This window comes from Stegodyphus dumicola, chromosome 5 (genome assembly GCF_044657685.1).
Source record: "Stegodyphus dumicola isolate Sdum_Otavi_A_Nest chromosome 5, ASM4465768v1".
NCBI classification, from domain to species: Eukaryota; Metazoa; Arthropoda; class Arachnida; order Araneae; family Eresidae; genus Stegodyphus; species Stegodyphus dumicola.
Window position 1 is genome coordinate 4,404,951 of NC_140772.1, and position 21,691 is coordinate 4,426,641.

Genomic DNA, 21,691 nt, shown 5'->3' on the forward strand with positions numbered 1-21,691 from the left:
AATTGTATCCACAACCTTTTAGTTCGGGCGCCAGTGTTAGAGTCAATAGGTTCTTACTGTTTTGATATATGAAATGTATTTCCAACTGCTCCACAGAGGACATCACAAAACTTTCGAAGATGCTACCCAATTATTATACAAATCCTTTTAGTTCGGGCGCCTGTTTTAGAGGCAATAGGTTTTTGCTGTTCTGAAATGTAGTTCCAACTGCTCCAGGGAGGGCACCACAGCGGCTTTTCCGTTGAAGGAATTAGCCCAATTGTATCCACAACCTTTTAGTTCGGGCGCCAGTGTTAGAGTCAATAGGTTTTTACTGTTTTGATATATGAAATGTATTTCCAACTGCTCCACAGAGGACATCACAAACCTTTCGAAGAAGCTACCCAATTATTATACAAAGCTTTTAGTTCGGGCGCCAGTGTTAGAGGCAATAGATTTTTGCTGTTCTGAAATGTAGTTCCAACTGCTCCAGGGAGGACACCAGAGAGGATTTTCCGTTGAATGTATTAGCCTAATTGTATCCACAACCTTTTAGTTCGGGCGCCAGTGTTATGGTCAATAGGTTTTTACTGTTTTGATATATGAAATGTATTTCCAACTGCTCCACAGAGGACATCACAAACCTTTCGAAGAAGCTACCCAATTATTATACAAACCCTTTTAGTTCGGGCGCCAGTGTTAGAGTCAATAGGTTTTTTACTGTTTTGATATATGAAATATATTTCCAACTGCTCCACAGAGGACATCACAAACCTTTCGAAGAAGCTACCCAATTATTATACAAACCCTTTTAGTTCGGGCGCCAGTGTTAGAGTCAATAGGTTTTTTACTGTTTTGATATATGAAATGTATTTCCAACTGCTCCACAGGGGACATCACAAATATTTCGAAGGATCTACCCAATTATTATACAAACCCTTTTAGTTCGGGCGCCAGTGTTAGAGGCAATAGTCTTTTGCTGTTCTGAAATGTAGTTCCAACTGCTCCAGGGAGGACACCACAGAAGCTTTTCCGTTGAAGGTATTAGCCCAATTGTATCCACAAACCTTTTAGTTCGGGTGCCAGTGTTAGAGTCAATAGGTTTTTACTGTTTTGATATATGAAATGTATTTCCAACTGCTCCACAGAGGACATCACAAACCTTTCGAAGAAGATACCCAATTATTATACAAACCCTTTTAGTTCGGGCGACACTGTTAGATTCAATAGGTTTTTACTGTTTTGATATATGAAATGTATTTCCAACTGCTCCACAGAGGACATCACAAACCTTTCGAAGAAGCTACCCAATTATTATACAAACCTTTTAGTTCGGGCGCCAGTGTTAGAGTCAATAGGTTTTTTACTGTTTTGATATATGAAATGTATTTCCAACTGCTCCACAGAGGACATCACAAACCTTTCGAAGAATCTACCCAATTATTATACAAACCCTTTTAGTTCGGCCCCAGTGTTAGAGTCAATAGGTTTTTTACTGTTTTGATATATGAAATATATTTCCAACTGCTCCACAGAGGACATCACAAACCTTTCGAAGAAGCTACCCAATTATTATACAAACCCTTTTAGTTCGGGCGCCAGTGTTAGAGTCAATAGGTTTTTTACTGTTTTGATATATGAAATGTATTTCCAACTGCTCCACAGAGGACATCACAAACCTTTCGAAGAAGCTACCCAATTATTATACAAACCCTTTTAGTTCGGGCGCCAGTGTTAGAGTCAATAGGTTTTTTACTGTTTTGATATATGAAATATATTTCCAACTGCTCCACAGAGGACATCACAAACCTTTCGAAGAAGCTACCCAATTATTATACAAACCCTTTTAGTTCGGGCGCCAGTGTTAGAGTCAATAGGTTTCTTACTGTTTTGATATATGAAATGTATTTCCAACTGCTCCACAGAGGACATCACAAACCTTTCGAAGAATCTACCCAATTATTATACAAACCCTTTTAGTTCGGGCGCCAGTGTTAAAGGCAATAGTCTTTTGCTGTTGTGAAATGTAGTTCCAACTGCTCCAGGGAGGACACCACAGAAGCTTTTCCGTTGAAGGTATTAGCCTAATTGTATCCACAACCTTTTAGTTCGGGCGCCAGTGTTAGAGTCAATAGGTTTTTACTGTTTTGGTATATGAAATGTATTTCCAACTGCTCCACAGAGGACATCACAAACCTTTCGAAGAAGATACCCAATTATAATACAAACCCTTCTTGTTCGGGCGCCAGTGTTAGATTCAATAGGTTTTTACTGTTTTGATATATGAAATGTATTTCCAAATGTTCCACAGAGGACATCACAAACCTTTCGAAGAAGCTACCCAATTATTATACAAACCCTTTTAGTTCGGGCGCCAGTGTTAGAGTCAATATGTTTTTTACTGTTTTGATATATGAAATGTATTTTCAACTGCTCCACAGAAGACATCACAAATCTTTTGAAGAATCTACCCAATTATTATACAAACCCTTTTAGTTCGGGCGCCAGTGTTAGAGGCAATAGGTTTTTGCTGTTCTGAAATGTAGTTCCAACTGCTCCAGGGAGGACACCACAGAGGCTTTTCCGTTGAAGGTATTAGCCCAATTGTATCCACAACCTTTTAGTTCGGGCGCCAGTGTTAGAGTCAATAGGTTCTTACTGTTTTGATATATGAAATGTATTTCCAACTGCTCCACAGAGGACATCACAAAACTTTCGAAGATGCTACCCAATTATTATACAAATCCTTTTAGTTCGGGCGCCTGTTTTAGAGGCAATAGGTTTTTGCTGTTCTGAAATGTAGTTCCAACTGCTCCAGGGAGGGCACCACAGCGGCTTTTCCGTTGAAGGAATTAGCCCAATTGTATCCACAACCTTTTAGTTCGGGCGCCAGTGTTAGAGTCAATAGGTTTTTACTGTTTTGATATATGAAATGTATTTCCAACTGCTCCACAGAGGACATCACAAACCTTTCGAAGAAGCTACCCAATTATTATACAAAGCTTTTAGTTCGGGCGCCAGTGTTAGAGGCAATAGATTTTTGCTGTTCTGAAATGTAGTTCCAACTGCTCCAGGGAGGACACCAGAGAGGATTTTCCGTTGAATGTATTAGCCTAATTGTATCCACAACCTTTTAGTTCGGGCGCCAGTGTTATGGTCAATAGGTTTTTACTGTTTTGATATATGAAATGTATTTCCAACTGCTCCACAGAGGACATCACAAACCTTTCGAAGAAGCTACCCAATTATTATACAAACCCTTTTAGTTCGGGCGCCAGTGTTAGAGTCAATAGGTTTTTTACTGTTTTGATATATGAAATATATTTCCAACTGCTCCACAGAGGACATCACAAACCTTTCGAAGAAGCTACCCAATTATTATACAAACCCTTTTAGTTCGGGCGCCAGTGTTAGAGTCAATAGGTTTTTTACTGTTTTGATATATGAAATGTATTTCCAACTGCTCCACAGGGGACATCACAAATATTTCGAAGGATCTACCCAATTATTATACAAACCCTTTTAGTTCGGGCGCCAGTGTTAGAGGCAATAGTCTTTTGCTGTTCTGAAATGTAGTTCCAACTGCTCCAGGGAGGACACCACAGAAGCTTTTCCGTTGAAGGTATTAGCCCAATTGTATCCACAAACCTTTTAGTTCGGGTGCCAGTGTTAGAGTCAATAGGTTTTTACTGTTTTGATATATGAAATGTATTTCCAACTGCTCCACAGAGGACATCACAAACCTTTCGAAGAAGATACCCAATTATTATACAAACCCTTTTAGTTCGGGCGACACTGTTAGATTCAATAGGTTTTTACTGTTTTGATATATGAAATGTATTTCCAACTGCTCCACAGAGGACATCACAAACCTTTCGAAGAAGCTACCCAATTATTATACAAACCTTTTAGTTCGGGCGCCAGTGTTAGAGTCAATAGGTTTTTTACTGTTTTGATATATGAAATGTATTTCCAACTGCTCCACAGAGGACATCACAAACCTTTCGAAGAATCTACCCAATTATTATACAAACCCTTTTAGTTCGGCCCCAGTGTTAGAGTCAATAGGTTTTTTACTGTTTTGATATATGAAATATATTTCCAACTGCTCCACAGAGGACATCACAAACCTTTCGAAGAAGCTACCCAATTATTATACAAACCCTTTTAGTTCGGGCGCCAGTGTTAGAGTCAATAGGTTTTTTACTGTTTTGATATATGAAATGTATTTCCAACTGCTCCACAGAGGACATCACAAACCTTTCGAAGAAGCTACCCAATTATTATACAAACCCTTTTAGTTCGGGCGCCAGTGTTAGAGTCAATAGGTTTTTTACTGTTTTGATATATGAAATATATTTCCAACTGCTCCACAGAGGACATCACAAACCTTTCGAAGAAGCTACCCAATTATTATACAAACCCTTTTAGTTCGGGCGCCAGTGTTAGAGTCAATAGGTTTCTTACTGTTTTGATATATGAAATGTATTTCCAACTGCTCCACAGAGGACATCACAAACCTTTCGAAGAATCTACCCAATTATTATACAAACCCTTTTAGTTCGGGCGCCAGTGTTAAAGGCAATAGTCTTTTGCTGTTCTGAAATGTAGTTCCAACTGCTCCAGGGAGGACACCACAGAAGCTTTTCCGTTGAAGGTATTAGCCTAATTGTATCCACAACCTTTTAGTTCGGGCGCCAGTGTTAGAGTCAATAGGTTTTTACTGTTTTGGTATATGAAATGTATTTCCAACTGCTCCACAGAGGACATCACAAACCTTTCGAAGAAGATACCCAATTATAATACAAACCCTTCTTGTTCGGGCGCCAGTGTTAGATTCAATAGGTTTTTACTGTTTTGATATATGAAATGTATTTCCAACTGTTCCACAGAGGACATCACAAACCTTTCGAAGAAGCTACCCAATTATTATACAAACCCTTTTAGTTCGGGCGCCAGTGTTAGAGTCAATAGGTTTTTTACTGTTTTGATATATGAAATGTATTTCCAACTGCTCCACAGAGGACATCACAAACCTTTCGAAGAAGCTACCCATTTATTATACAAACCCTTTTAGTTCGGGCGCCAGTGTTAGAGTCAATAGGTTTTTTACTGTTTTGATATATGAAATGTATTTCCAACTGCTCCACAGAGGACATCACAAACCTTTCGAAGAAGCTACCCAATTATTATACAAATCCTTTTAGTTCGGGCGCCAGTGTTAGAGTCAATAGGTTTTTTACTGTTTTGATATATGAAATGTATTTCCAACTGCTCCACAGAGGACATCACAAACCTTTTGAAGAATCTACACAATTATTATACAAACCCTTTTAATTCGGGCGCCAGTGTTAGAGGCAATAGGTTTTTGCTGTTCTGAAATGTAGTTCCAACTGCTCCAGGGAGGACACAAGAGAGGCTTTTCCGTTGAAGGTATTAGCCTAATTGTATCCACAGCCTTTTAGTTCGGGCGCCAGTGTTAGAGTCAATAGGTTTTTACTGTTTTGATATATGAAATGTATTTCCAACTGCTCCACAGAGGACATCACAAACCTTTCGAAGATGCTACCCAATTATTATACAAATCCTTTTAGTTCGGGCGCCAGTGTTAGAGTCAATAGGTTTTTACTGGTTTGATATATGAAATGTATTTCCAACTGCTCCACAGAGGACATCACAAACCTTTCGAAGAAGCTACCCAATTATTATACAAACCCTTTTAGTTCGGGCGCCAGTGTTATAGTCAATAGGATTTTTACTGTTTTGATATATGAAATGTATTTCCAACTGCTCCATAGAGGACATCACAAACCTTTCGAAGAAGCTACCCAATTATTATACAAATCCTTTTAGTTCGGGCGCCAGTGTTAGAGTCAATAGGTTTTTTACTGTTTTGATATATGAAATGTATTTCCAACTGCTCCACAGAGGACATCACAAATCTTTCGAAGAAGCTACCCAATTATTATACAAACCCTTTTAGTTCGGGCGCCAGTGTTAGAGGCAGTAGGTTTTTGCTGTTCTGAAATGTAGTTCCAACTGCTCCAGTGAGGACACCACAGAGGCTTTTCCGTTGAAGGTATTAGCCCAATTGTACACACAACCTTTTAGTTCGGGCGCCGGTGTTAGAGTCAAAAGGTTTTTACTGTTTTGTTATATGAAATGTATTTTCAACTACTCTACAGAGGACATCACAAACCTTTCGAAGAAGCTACCCAATTATTATACAAACCCTTTTAGTTCGGGCGCCAGTGTTAGAGTCAATAGGTTTTTACTGTTTTGATATATGAAATGTATTTCCAACTGCTCCACAGAGGACATCACAAACCTTTCGAAGAAGCTACCCAATTATTATACAAACCCTTTTAGTTCGGGCGCCAGTGTTAGAGTCAATAGGTTTTTTACTGTTTTGATATATGAAATGCATTTCCAACTGCTCCACAGAGGACATCACAAACCTTTCGAAGAATCTACCCAATTATTATACAAACCCTTTTAGTTCGGGCGCCAGTGTTAGAGGCAATAGTCTTTTGCTGTTCTGAAATGTAGTTCCAACTGCTCCATTGAGGACACCAGAGAGGCTTTTCCGTTGAAGGTATTAGCCTAATTGTATCCACAACCTTTTAGTTCGGGCGCCAGTGTTAGAGTCAATAGGTTTTTACTGTTTTGATATAAGAAATGTATTTCCAACTGCTCCACAGAGGACATCACAAACCTTTCGAAGAAGCTACCCAATTATTATACAAACCCTTTTAGTTCGGGCGCCCCTGTTAGAGTCAATAGGTTTTTTACTGTTTTGATATATGAAATGTATTTCCAACTGCTCCACAGAGGACATCACAAACCTTTCGAAGAATCTACCCAACTATTATACAAACCCTTTTAGTTCGGGCGCCAGTGTTAAAGGCAATAGTCTTTTGCTGTTCTGAAATGTAGTTCCAACTGCTCCAGGGAGGACACCACAGAAGCTTTTCCGTTGAAGGTATTAGCCTAATTGTATCCACAACCTTTTAGTTCGGGCGCCAGTGTTAGAGTCAATAGGTTTTTACTGTTTTTATATGAAATGTATTTCCAACTGCTCCACAGAGGACATCACAAACCTTTCGAAGAAGATACCCAATTATTATACAAACCCTTCTTGTTCGGGCGCCAGTGTTTGATTCAATAGGTTTTTACTGTTTTGATATATGAAATGTATTTCCAACTGTTCCACAGAGGACATCACAAACCTTTCGAAGAAGCTACCCAATTATTATACAAACCCTTTTAGTTCGGGCGCCAGTGTTAGAGTCAATAGGTTTTTTACTGTTTTGATATATGAAATGTATTTCCAACTGCTCCACAGAGGACATCACAAACCTTTCGAAGAAGCTACCCAATTATTATACAAACCCTTTTAGTTCGGGCGCCAGTGTTAGAGTCAATAGGTTTTTTACTGTTTTGATATATGAAATGTATTTCCAACTGCTCCACAGAGGACATCACAAACCTTTCGAAGAATCTACCCAATTATTATACAAACCCTTTTAGTTCGGGCGCCAGTGTTAGAGGCAATAGGTTTTTGCTGTTCTGAAATGTAGTTCCAACTGCTCCAGGGAGGACACCACAGAGGCGTTTTCGTTGAAGGTATTAGCCCAATTGTATCCACAACCTTTTAGTTCGGGCGCCAGTGTTAGAGTCAATATGTTTTTACTGTTTTGATATATGAAATGTATTTCCAACTGCTCTACAGAGGACATCACATACCTTTCGAAGAAGCTACCCAATTATTGTACAAACCCTTTTAGTTCGGGCGCCAGTGTTACAGGCAATAGGTTTTTGCTGTTCTGAAATGTAGTTCCAACTGCTCCAGGGAGGACACCACAGAGGCTTTTCCGTTGAAGGTATTAGCCCAATTGTATCCACAACCTTTTAGTTCGGGCGCCAGTGTTAGAGTCAATAGGTTTTTACTGTTTTGATATATGAAATGTATTTCCAACTGCTCCACAGAGGACATCACAAACCTTTTGAAGAATCTACACAATTATTATACAAACCCTTTTAATTCGGGCGCCAGTGTTAGAGGCAATAGGTTTTTGCTGTTCTGAAATGTAGTTCCAACTGCTCCAGGGAGGACACCAGAGAGGCTTTTCCGTTGAAGGTATTAGCCTAATTGTATCCACAACCTTTTAGTTCGGGCGCCAGTGTTAGAGTCAATAGGTTTTTACTGTTTTGATATATGAAATAAATTTCCAACTGCTCCACAGAGGACATCACAAACCTTTCGAAGATGCTACCCAATTATTATACAAATCCTTTTAGTTCGGGCGCCAGTGTTAGAGTCATTAGGTTTTTACTGTTTTGATATATGAAATGTATTTCCAACTGCTCCACAGAGGACATCACAAACCTTTTGAAGAATCTACACAATTATTATACAAACCCTTTTAGTTCGGGCGCCAGTGTTAGAGGCAATAGGTTTTTGCTGTTCTGAAATGTAGTTCCAACTGTTCCAGGGAGGACACCACAGAGGCTTTTCCGTTGAAGGTATTAGCCCAATTGTATCCACAACCTTTTAGTTCGGGCGCCAGTGTTAGAGTCAATAGGTTTTTACTGTTTTGATATATGAAATGTATTTCCAACTGCTCCACAGAGGACATCACAAACCTTTCGAAGAAGCTACCCAATTATTATACAAACCCTTTTAGTTCGGGCGCCAGTGTTATAGTCAATAGGATTTTTACTGTTTTGATGTATGAAATGTATTTCCAACTGCTCCACAGAGGACATCACAAACCTTTCGAAGATGCTACCCAATTATTATACAAATCCTTTTAGTTCGGGCGCCAGTGTTAGAGTCAATAGGTTTTTACTGTTTTGATATATGAAATGTATTTCCAACTGCTCCACGGAGGACATCACAAACCTTTTGAAGAATCTACACAATTATTATACAAACCCTTTTAGTTCGGGCGCCAGTGTTAGAGGCAATAGGTTTTTGCTGTTCTGAAATGTAGTTCCAACTGCTCCAGCGAGGACACCACAGAGGCTTTTCCGTTGAAGGTATTAGCCCAATTGTACACACAACCTTTTCGTTCGGGCGCCAGTGTTAGAGTCAAAAGGTTTTTACTGTTTTGATATATGAAATGTATTTCCAACTACTCTACAGAGGACATCACAAACCTTTTGAAGAATCTACACAATTATTATACAAACCCTTTTAATTCGGGCGCCAGTGTTAGAGGCAATAGGTTTTTGCTGTTCTGAAATGTAGTTCCAACTGCTCCAGGGAGGACACCAGAGAGGCTTTTCCGTTGAAGGTATTAGCCTAATTGTATCCACAACCTTTTAGTTCGGGCGCCAGTGTTAGAGTCAATAGGTTTTTACTGTTTTGATATATGAAATAAATTTCCAACTGCTCCACAGAGGACATCACAAACCTTTCGAAGATGCTACCCAATTATTATACAAATCCTTTTAGTTCGGGCGCCAGTGTTAGAGTCATTAGGTTTTTACTGTTTTGATATATGAAATGTATTTCCAACTGCTCCACAGAGGACATCACAAACCTTTTGAAGAATCTACACAATTATTATACAAACCCTTTTAGTTCGGGCGCCAGTGTTAGAGGCAATAGGTTTTTGCTGTTCTGAAATGTAGTTCCAACTGTTCCAGGGAGGACACCACAGAGGCTTTTCCGTTGAAGGTATTAGCCCAATTGTATCCACAACCTTTTAGTTCGGGCGCCAGTGTTAGAGTCAATAGGTTTTTACTGTTTTGATATATGAAATGTATTTCCAACTGCTCCACAGAGGACATCACAAACCTTTCGAAGAAGCTACCCAATTATTATACAAACCCTTTTAGTTCGGGCGCCAGTGTTATAGTCAATAGGATTTTTACTGTTTTGATGTATGAAATGTATTTCCAACTGCTCGACAGAGGACATCACAAACCTTTCGAAGATGCTACCCAATTATTATACAAATCCTTTTAGTTCGGGCGCCAGTGTTAGAGTCAATAGGTTTTTACTGTTTTGATATATGAAATGTATTTCCAACTGCTCCACGGAGGACATCACAAACCTTTTGAAGAATCTACACAATTATTATACAAACCCTTTTAGTTCGGGCGCCAGTGTTAGAGGCAATAGGTTTTTGCTGTTCTGAAATGTAGTTCCAACTGCTTCAGCGAGGACACCACAGAGGCTTTTCCGTTGAAGGTATTAGCCCAATTGTACACACAACCTTTTCGTTCGGGCGCCAGTGTTAGAGTCAAAAGGTTTTTACTGTTTTGATATATGAAATGTATTTCCAACTACTCTATAGAGGACATCACAAACCTTTCGAAGAAGCTACCCAATTATTATACAAACCCTTTTAGTTCGGGCGCCAGTGTTAGAGGCAGTAGGTTTTTGCTGTACTGAAATGTAGTTCCAACTGCTCCAGCGAGGACACCACAGAGGCTTTTCCGTTGAAGGTATTAGGCCAATTATACACACAACCTTTTAGTTCGGGCGCCAGTGTTAGAGTCAATAGGTTTTTACTGTTTTGATATATGAAATGTATTTCCAACTGCTCCACAGAGGACATCACAAACCTTTCGAAATGATACCCAATTATTATACAAACCCTTTTAGTTCGGGCGCCAGTGTTAGAAGCAATAGGATTTTGCTGTTCTGAAATGTAGTTCCAACTGCTCCAGCGAGGACACCACAGAGGCTTTTCCGTTGAAGGTATTAGCCCAATTGTACACACAACCTTTTAGTTCGGGCGCCAGTGTTAGAGTCAATAGGTTTTTACTGTTTTGATATATGAAATGTATTTCCAACTGCTCCACAGAGGACATCACAAACCTTTCGAAAAATCTACCCAATTATTATACAAACCCTTTTAGTTCGGGCGCCAGTTTTAGAGGCAATAGGTTTTTGCTGTTCTGAAATGTAGTTCCAACTGCTCCAGGAAGGACACCACAGAGGCTTTTTCGTTGAAGGTATTAGCCCAATTGTATCCACAACCTTTTAGTTCGGGCGCCAGTGTTAGAGACAATAGGTTTTTATGTTTTGATATATGAAATGTATTTCCAACTGCTCCACAGAGGACATCACAAACCTTTCGAAGAAGCTACCCAATTATTATACAAACCCTTTAAGTTCGGGCGCCAGTTTTAGAGTCAATAGGTTCTTTTACTGTTTTGATATATGAAATGTATTTTCAACTGCTCCACAGAGGACATCACAAACCTTTTGAAGAACCTACCCAATTATTATACAAACCCTTTTAGTTCGGGCGCCAGTGTTAGAGGCCATAGGTTTTTGCTGTTCTGAAATGTAGTTCCAACTGCTCCAGGGAGGACACCACAGACGCTTTTCCGTTGAAGGTATTAGCCCAATTGTACACACAACCTTTTAGTTCGGGCGCCAGTGTTAGAGTCAAAAGGTTTTTACTGTTTTGATATATGAAATGTATTTCCAACTACTCTACAGAGGACATCACAAACCTTTCGAAGAAGCTACCCAATTATTATACAAACCCTTTTAGTTCGGGCGCCAGTGTTAGAGGCAGTAGGTTTTTTCTGTTCTGAAATGTAGATCCAACTGCTCCAGCGAGGACACCACAGAGGCTTTTCCGTTGAAGGTATTAGCCCAATTGTACACACAACCTTTTAGTTCGGGCGCCAGTGTGAGAGTCAAAAGGTTTTTACTGTTTTGATATATGAAATGTATTTCCAACTGCTCCACAGAGGACATCACAAACCTTTCGAAGAAGCTATCCAATTATTATACAAACCCTTTTAGTTCGGGCGCCAGTTTTAGAGTGAATAGGTTTTTTACTGTTTTGATATATGAAATGTATTTTCAACTGCTCCACAGAGGACATCACAAACCTTTTGAAGAATCTACCCAATTATTATACAAACCCTTTTAGTTCGGGCGCCAGTGTTGGAGGCAATAGGTTTTTGCTGTTCTGAAATGTAGCTCCAACTGCTCCAGGGAGGACACCACAGAGGCTTTTCCGTTGAAGGTATTAGCCCAATTGTACACACAACCTTTTAGTTCGGGCGCCAGTGTTAGAGTCAAAAGGTTTTTACTGTTTTGATATGTGAAATGTATTTCCAACTACTCTACAGAGGACATCACAAACCTTTCGAAGAAGCTACCCAATTATTATACAAACCCTTTTAGTTCGGGCGCCAGTGTTAGAGGCAGTAGGTTTTTGCTGTTCTGAAATGTAGTTCCAACTGCTCCAGCGAGGACACCACAGAGGCTTTTCCGTTGAAGGTATTAGCCTAATTGTATCCACAACCTTTTAGTTCGGGCGCCAGTGTTAGAGTCAATAGGTTTTTACTGTTTTGATATATGAAATGTATTTCCAACTGCTCCACAGAGGACATCACAAACCTTTCGAAGAATCTACCCAATTATTATACAAACCCTTTTAGTTCGGGCTCCAGTTTTAGAGTCAATATGTTTTTTACTGTTTTGATATATGAAATGTATTTTCAACTGCTCCACAGAGGACATCACAAATCTTTTGAAGAATCTACCCAATTATTATACAAACCCTTTTAGTTCGGGCGCCAGTGTTAGAGGCAATAGGTTTTTGCTGTTCTGAATTGTAGTTCCAACTGCTCCAGGGAGGACACCACAGAGGCTTTTCCGTTGAAGGTATTAGCCCAATTGTATCCACAACCTTTTAGTTCGGGCGCCAGTGTTAGAGTCAATAGGTTTTTACTGTTTTGATATATGAAATGTATTTCCAACTGCTCCACAGAGGACATCACATACCTTTCGAAGATGCTACCCAATTATTATACAAATCCTTTTAGTTCGGGCGCCAGTGTTAGAGTCAATAGGTTTTTACTGTTTTGATATATGAAATGTATTTCCAACTGCTCCACAGAGGACATCACAAACCTTTCGAAGAAGCTACCCAATTATTATACAAACCCTTTTAGTTCGGGCGCCAGTGTTATAGTCAATAGGATTTTTACTGTTTTGATATATGAAATGTATTTCCAACTGCTCCATAGAGGAAATCACAAACCTTTCGAAGAAGCTACCCAATTATTATACAAATCCTTTTAGTTCGGGCGCCAGTGTTAGAGTCAATAGGTTTTTTACTGTTTTGATATATGAAATGTATTTCCAACTGCTCGACAGAGGACATCACAAATCTTTCGAAGAAGCTACCCAATTATTATACAAACCCTTTTAGTTCGGGCGCCAGTGTTAGAGGCAGTAGGTTTTTGCTGTTCTGAAATGTAGTTCCAACTGCTCCAGTGAGGACACCACAGAGGCTTTTCCGTTGAAGGTATTAGCCCAATTGTACACACATCCTTTTAGTTCGGGCGCCAGTGTTAGAGTCAAAAGGTTTTTACTGTTTTGTTATATGAAATGTATTTTCAACTACTCTACAGAGGACATCACAAACCTTTCGAAGAAGCTACCCAATTATTATACAAACCCTTTTAGTTCGGGCGCCAGTGTTAGAGTCAATAGGTTTTTACTGTTTTGATATATGAAATGTATTTCCAACTGCTCCACAGAGGACATCACAAACCTTTCGAAGAAGCTACCCAATTATTATACAAACCCTTTTAGTTCGGGCGCCAGTGTTAGAGTCAGTAGGTTTTTTACTGTTTTGATATATGAAATGCATTTCCAACTGCTCCACAGAGGACATCACAAACCTTTCGAAGAATCTACCCAATTATTATACAAACCCTTTTAGTTCGGGCGCCAGTGTTAGAGGCAATAGTCTTTTGCTGTTCTGAAATGTAGTTCCAACTGCTCCATTGAGGACACCAGAGAGGCTTTTCCGTTGAAGGTATTAGCCTAATTGTATCCACAACCTTTTAGTTCGGGCGCCAGTGTTAGAGACAATAGGTTTTTACTGTTTTGATATAAGAAATGTATTTCCAACTGCTCCACAGAGGACATCACAAACCTTTCGAAGAAGCTACCCAATTATTATACAAACCCTTTTAGTTCGGGCGCCCCTGTTAGAGTCAATAGGTTTTTTACTGTTTTGATATATGAAATGTATTTCCAACTGCTCCACAGAGGACATCACAAACCTTTCGAAGAATCTACCCAATTATTATACAAACCCTTTTAGTTCGGGCGCCAGTGTTAAAGGCAATAGTCTTTTGCTGTTCTGAAATGTAGTTCCAACTGCTCCAGGGAGGACACCACAGAAGCTTTTCCGTTGAAGGTATTAGCCTAATTGTATCCACAACCTTTTAGTTCGGGCGCCAGTGTTAGAGTCAATAGGTTTTTACTGTTTTGGTATATGAAATGTATTTCCAACTGCTCCACAGAGGACATCACAAACCTTTCGAAGAAGATACCCAATTATTATACAAACCCTTCTTGTTCGGGCGCCAGTGTTAGATTCAATAGGTTTTTACTGTTTTGATATATGAAATGTATTTCCAACTGTTCCACAGAGGACATCACAAACCTTTCGAAGAAGCTACCCAATTATTATACAAACCCTTTTAGTTCGGGCGCCAGTGTTAGAGTCAATAGGTTTTTTACTGTTTTGATATATGAAATGTATTTCCAACTGCTCCACAGAGGACATCACAAACCTTTCGAAGAAGCTACCCAATTATTATACAAACCCTTTTAGTTCGGGCGCCAGTGTTAGAGTCAATAGGTTTTTTACTGTTTTGATATATGAAATGTATTTCCAACTGCTCCACAGAGGACATCACAAACCTTTCGAAGAATCTACCCAATTATTATACAAACCCTTTTAGTTCGGGCGCCAGTGTTAGAGGCAATAGGTTTTTGCTGTTCTGAAATGTAGTTCCAACTGCTCCAGGGAGGACACCACAGAGGCGTTTTCGTTGAAGGTATTAGCCCAATTGTATCCACAACCTTTTAGTTCGGGCGCCAGTGTTAGAGTCAATATGTTTTTACTGTTTTGATATATGAAATGTATTTCCAACTGCTCTACAGAGGACATCACAAACCTTTCGAAGAAGCTACCCAATTATTGTACAAACCCTTTTAGTTCGGGCGCCAGTGTTACAGGCAATAGGTTTTTGCTGTTCTGAAATGTAGTTCCAACTGCTCCAGGGAGGACACCACAGAGGCTTTTCCGTTGAAGGTATTAGCCCAATTGTATCCACAACCTTTTAGTTCGGGCGCCAGTGTTAGAGTCAATAGGTTTTTACTGTTTTGATATATGAAATGTATTTCCAACTGCTCCACAGAGGACATCACAAACCTTTTGAAGAATCTACACAATTATTATACAAACCCTTTTAATTCGGGCGCCAGTGTTAGAGGCAATAGGTTTTTGCTGTTCTGAAATGTAGTTCCAACTGCTCCAGGGAGGACACCAGAGAGGCTTTTCCGTTGAAGGTATTAGCCTAATTGTATCCACAACCTTTTAGTTCGGGCGCCAGTGTTAGAGTCAATAGGTTTTTACTGTTTTGATATATGAAATGTATTTCCAACTGCTCCACAGAGGACATCACAAACCTTTCGAAGATGCTACCCAATTATTATACAAATCCTTTTAGTTCGGGCGCCAGTGTTAGAGTCAATAGGTTTTTACTGTTTTGATATATGAAATGTATTTCCAACTGCTCCACGGAGGACATCACAAACCTTTTGAAGAATCTACACAATTATTATACAAACCCTTTTAGTTCGGGCGCCAGTGTTAGAGGCAATAGGTTTTTGCTGTTCTGAAATGTAGTTCCAACTGCTCCAGCGAGGACACCACAGAGGCTTTTCCGTTGAAGGTATTAGCCCAATTGTACACACAACCTTTTCGTTCGGGCGCCAGTGTTAGAGTCAAAAGGTTTTTACTGTTTTGATATATGAAATGTATTTCCAACTACTCTGCAGAGGACATCACAAACTTTTCGAAGAAGCTACCCAATTATTATACAAACCCTTTTAGTTCGGGCGCCAGTGTTAGAGGCAGTAGGTTTTAACTGTACTGAAATTTAGTTCCAACTGCTCCAGCGAGGACACCACAGAGGGTTTTCCGTTGAAGGTATTAGGCCAATTATACACACAACCTTTTAGTTCGGGCGCCAGTGTTAGAGTCAATAGGTTTTTACTGTTTTGATATATGAAATGTATTTCCAACTGCTCCACAGAGGACATCACAAACCTTTCGAAATGATACCCAATTATTATACAAACCCTTTTAGTTCGGGCGCCAGTGTTAGAAGCAATAGGTTTTTGCTGTTCTGAAATGTAGTTCCAACTGCTCCAGCGAGGACACCACAGAGGCTTTTCCGTTGAAGGTATTAGCCCAATTGTACACACAACCTTTTAGTTCGGGCGCCAGTGTTAGAGTCAATATGTTTTTACTGTTTTGACATATGAAATGTATTTCCAACTGCTCCACAGAGGACATCACAAACCTTTCGAAAAATCTACCCAATTATTATACAAACCCTTTTAGTTCGGGCGCCAGTTTTAAAGGCAATAGGTTTTTGCTGTTCTGAAATGTAGTTCCAACTGCTCCAGGGAGGACACCACAGAGGCTTTTTCGTTGAAGGTATTAGCCCAATTGTATCCACAACCTTTTAGTTCGGGCGCCAGTGTTAGAGACAATAGGTTTTTATGTTTTGATATATGAAATGTATTTCCAACTGCTCCACAGAGGACATCACAAACCTTTCGAAGAAGCTACCCAATTATTATACAAACCCTTTAAGTTCGGGCGCCAGTGTTAGAGTCAATAGGTTTTTTACTGTTTTGATATATGAAATGTATTTTCAACTGCTCCACAGAGGACATCACAAACCTTTTGAAGAACCTACCCAATTATTATACAAACCCTTTTAGTTCGGGCGCCAGTGTTAGAGGCCATAGGTTTTTGCTGTTCTGAAATGTAGTTCCAACTGCTCCAGGGAGGACACCACAGACGCTTTTCCGTTGAAGGTATTAGCCCAATTGTACACACAACCTTTTAGTTCGGGCGCCAGTGTTAGAGTCAAAAGGTTTTTACTGTTTTGATATATGAAATGTATTTCCAACTACTCTACAGAGGACATCACAAACCTTTCAAAGAAGCTACCCAATTATTATACAAACCCTTTTAGTTCGGGCGCCAGTGTTAGAGGCAGTAGGTTTTTTCTGTTCTGAAATGTAGATCCAACTGCTCCAGCGAGGACACCACAGAGGCTTTTCCGTTGAAGGTATTAGCCCAATTGTACACACAACCTTTTAGTTCGGGCGCCAGTGTGAGAGTCAAAAGGTTTTTACTGTTTTGATATATGAAATGTATTTCCAACTGCTCCACAGAGGACATCACAAACCTTTCGAAGAATCTACCCAATTATTATACAAACCCTTTTAGTTCGGGCGCCAGTTTTAGAGTCAATATGTTTTTTACTGTTTTGATATATGAAATGTATTTTCAACTGCTCCACAGAGGACATCACAAATCTTTTGAAGAATCTACCCAATTATTATACAAACCCTTTTAGTTCGGGCGCCAGTGTTAGAGGCAATAGGTTTTTGCTGTTCTGAATTGTAGTTCCAACTGCTCCAGGGAGGACACCACAGAGGCTTTTCCGTTGAAGGTATTAGCCCAATTGTATCCACAACCTTTTAGTTCGGGCGCCAGTGTTAGAGTCAATATGTTCTTACTGTTTTGATATATGAAATGTATTTCCAACTGCTCCACAGAGGACATCACAAACCTTTCGAAGATGCTACCCAATTATTATACAAATCCTTTTAGTTCGGGCGCCTGTTTTAGAGGCAATAGGTTTTTGCTGTTCTGAAATGTAGTTCCAACTGCTCCAGGGAGGGCACCACAGAGGCTTTTCCGTTGAAGGAATTAGCCCAATTGTATCCACAACCTTTTAGTTCGGGCGCCAGTGTTAGAGTCAATAGGTTTTTACTGTTTTGATATATGAAATGTATTTCCAACTGCTCCACAGAGAACATCACAAACCTTTCGAAGAAGCTACCCAATTATTATACAAACCCTTTTAGTTCGGGCGCCAGTTTTAGAGGCAATAGGTTTTTGCTGTTCTCAAATGTAGTTCCAACTGCTCCAGGGAGGACACCACAGAGGCTTTTTCGTTGAAGGTATTAGCCCAATTGTATCCACAACCTTTTAGTTCGGGCGCCAGTGTTAGATTCAATAGGTTTTTACTGTTTTGATATATGAAATGTATTTCCAACTGCTCCACAGAGGACATCACAAACCTTTCGAAGATGCTACCCAATTATTATACAAACCCTTTTAGTTCGGGCGCCAGTTTTAGAGGCAATAGGTTTTTGCTGTTCTCAAATGTAGTTCCAACTGCTCCAGGGAGGACACCACAGAGGCTTTTTCGTTGAAGGTATTAGCCCAATTGTATCCACAACCTTTTAGTTCGGGCGCCAGTGTTAGAGTCAATAGGTTTTTACTGTTTTGATATATGAAATGTATTTCCAACTGCTCTACAGAGGACATCACAAACCTTTCGAAGAAGCTACCCAATTATTGTACAAACCCTTTTAGTTCGGGCGCCAGTGTTACAGGCAATAGGTTTTTGCTGTTCTGAAATGTAGTTCCAACTGCTCCAGGGAGGACACCACAGAGGCTTTTCCGTTGAAGGTATTAGCCCAATTGTATCCACAACCTTTTAGTTCGGGCGCCAGTGTTAGAGTCAATAGGTTTTTACTGTTTTGATATATGAAATGTATTTCCAACTGCTCCACAGAGGACATCACAAACCTTTCGAAGAATCTACCCAATTATTATACAAACCCTTTTAGTTCGGGCGCCAGTTTTAGAGTCAATATGTTTTTTACTGTTTTGATATATGAAATGTATTTTCAACTGCTCCACAGAAGACATCACAAATCTTTTGAAGAATCTACCCAATTATTATACAAACCCTTTTAGTTCGGGCGCCAGTGTTAGAGGCAATAGGTTTTTGCTGTTCTGAAATGTAGTTCCAACTGCTCCAGGGAGGACACCACAGAGGCTTTTCCGTTGAAGGTATTAGCCCAATTGTATCCACAACCTTTTAGTTCGGGCGCCAGTGTTAGAGTCAATAGGTTCTTACTGTTTTGATATATGAAATGTATTTCCAACTGCTCCACAGAGGACATCACAAACCTTTCGAAGATGCTACCCAATTATTATACAAATCCTTTTAGTTCGGGCGCCTGTTTTAGAGGCAATAGGTTTTTGCTGTTCTGAAATGTAGTTCCAACTGCTCCAGGGAGGGCACCACAGCGGCTTTTCCGTTGAAGGAATTAGCCCAATTGTATCCACAACCTTTTAGTTCGGGCGCCAGTGTTAGAGTCAATAGGTTTTTACTGTTTTGATATATGAAATGTATTTCCAACTGCTCCACAGAGGACATCACAAACCTTTCGAAGAAGCTACCCAATTATTATACAAAGCTTTTAGTTCGGGCGCCAGTGTTAGAGGCAATAGATTTTTGCTGTTCTGAAATGTAGTTCCAACTGCTCCAGGGAGGACACCAGAGAGGATTTTCCGTTGAATGTATTAGCCTAATTGTATCCACAACCTTTTAGTTCGGGCGCCAGTGTTATGGTCAATAGGTTTTTACTGTTTTGATATATGAAATGTATTTCCAACTGCTCCACAGAGGACATCACAAACCTTTCGAAGAAGCTACCCAATTATTATACAAACCCTTTTAGTTCGGGCGCCAGTGTTAGAGTCAATAGGTTTTTTACTGTTTTGATATATGAAATATATTTCCAACTGCTCCACAGAGGACATCACAAACCTTTCGAAGAAGCTACCCAATTATTATACAAACCCTTTTAGTTCGGGCGCCAGTGTTAGAGTCAATAGGTTTTTTACTGTTTTGATATATGAAATGTATTTCCAACTGCTCCACAGGGGACATCACAAACCTTTCGAAGGATCTACCCAATTATTATACAAACCCTTTTAGTTCGGGCGCCAGTGTTAGAGGCAATAGTCTTTTGCTGTTCTGAAATGTAGTTCCAACTGCTCCAGGGAGGACACCACTGAAGCTTTTCCGTTGAAGGTATTAGCCGAATTGTATCCACAAACCTTTTAGTTCGGGTGCCAGTGTTAGAGTCAATAGGTTTTTACTGTTTTGTTATATGAAATGTATTTCCAACTGCTCCACAGAGGACATCACAAACCTTTCGAAGAAGATACTCAATTATTATACAAACCCTTCTTGTTCGGGCGCCAGTGTTAGATTCAATAGGTTTTTACTGTTTTGATATATGAAATGTATTTCCAACTGCTCCACAGAGGACATCACAAACCTTTCGAAGAAGATACCCAATTATTATACAAACCCTTTTAGTTCGGGCGACACTGTTAGATTCAATAGGTTTTTACTGTTTTGATATATGAAATGTATTTCCAACTGCTCCACAGAGGACATCACAAACCTTTCGAAGAAGCTACCCAATTATTATACAAACCTTTTAGTTCGGGCGCCAGTGTTAGAGTCAATAGGTTTTTTACTGTTTTGATATATGAAATGTATTTCTAACTGCTCCACAGAGGACATCACAAACCTTTCGAAGAATCTACCCAATTATTATACAAACCCTTTTAGTTCGGCCCCAGTGTTAGAGTCAATAGGTTTTTTACTGTTTTGATATATGAAATATATTTCCAACTGCTCCACAGAGGACATCACAAACCTTTCGAAGAAGCTACCCAATTATTATACAAACCCTTTTAGTTCGGGCGCCAGTGTTAGAGTCAATAGGTTTTTTACTGTTTTGATATATGAAATGTATTTCCAACTGCTCCACAGAGGACATCACAAACCTTTCGAAGAAGCTACCCAATTATTATACAAACCCTTTTAGTTCGGGCGCCAGTGTTAGAGTCAATAGGTTTTTTACTGTTTTGATATATGAAATATATTTCCAACTGCTCCACAGAGGACATCACAAACCTTTCGAAGAAGCTACCCAATTATTATACAAACCCTTTTAGTTCGGGCGCCAGTGTTAGAGTCAATAGGTTTCTTACTGTTTTGATATATGAAATGTATTTCCAACTGCTATACAGGGGACATCACAAACCTTTCGAAGGATCTACCCAATTATTATACAAACCCTTTTAGTTCGGGCGCCAGTGTTAGAGGCAATAGTCTTTTGCTGTTCTGATATGTAGTTCCAACTGCTCCAGGGAGGACACCACAGAAGCTTTTCCGTTGAAGGTATTAGCCCAATTGTATCCACAAACCTTTTAGTTCGGGTGCCAGTGTTAGAGTCAATAGGTTTTTACTGTTTTGATATATGAAATGTATTTCCAACTGCTCCACAGAGGACATCACAAACCTTTCGAAGAAGATACCCAATTATTATACAAACCCTTCTTGTTCGGGCGCCAGTGTTAGATTCAATAGGTTTTTACTGTTTTGATATATGAAATGTATTTCCAACTGCTCCACAGAGGACATCACAAACCTTTCGAAGAAGATACCCAATTATTATACAAACCCTTTTAGTTCGGGCGACACTGTTAGATTCAATAGGTTTTTACTGTTTTGATATATGAAATGTATTTCCAACTGCTCCACAGAGGACATCACAAACCTTTCGAAGAAGCTACCCAATTATTATACAAAACCTTTTAGTTCGGCCGCCAGTGTTAGAGTCAATAGGTTTTTTACTGTTTTGATATATGAAATGCATTTCCAACTGCTCCACAGAGGACATCACAAACTTTTCGAAGAATCTACCCAATTATTATACAAACCCTTTTAGTTCGGGCGCCAG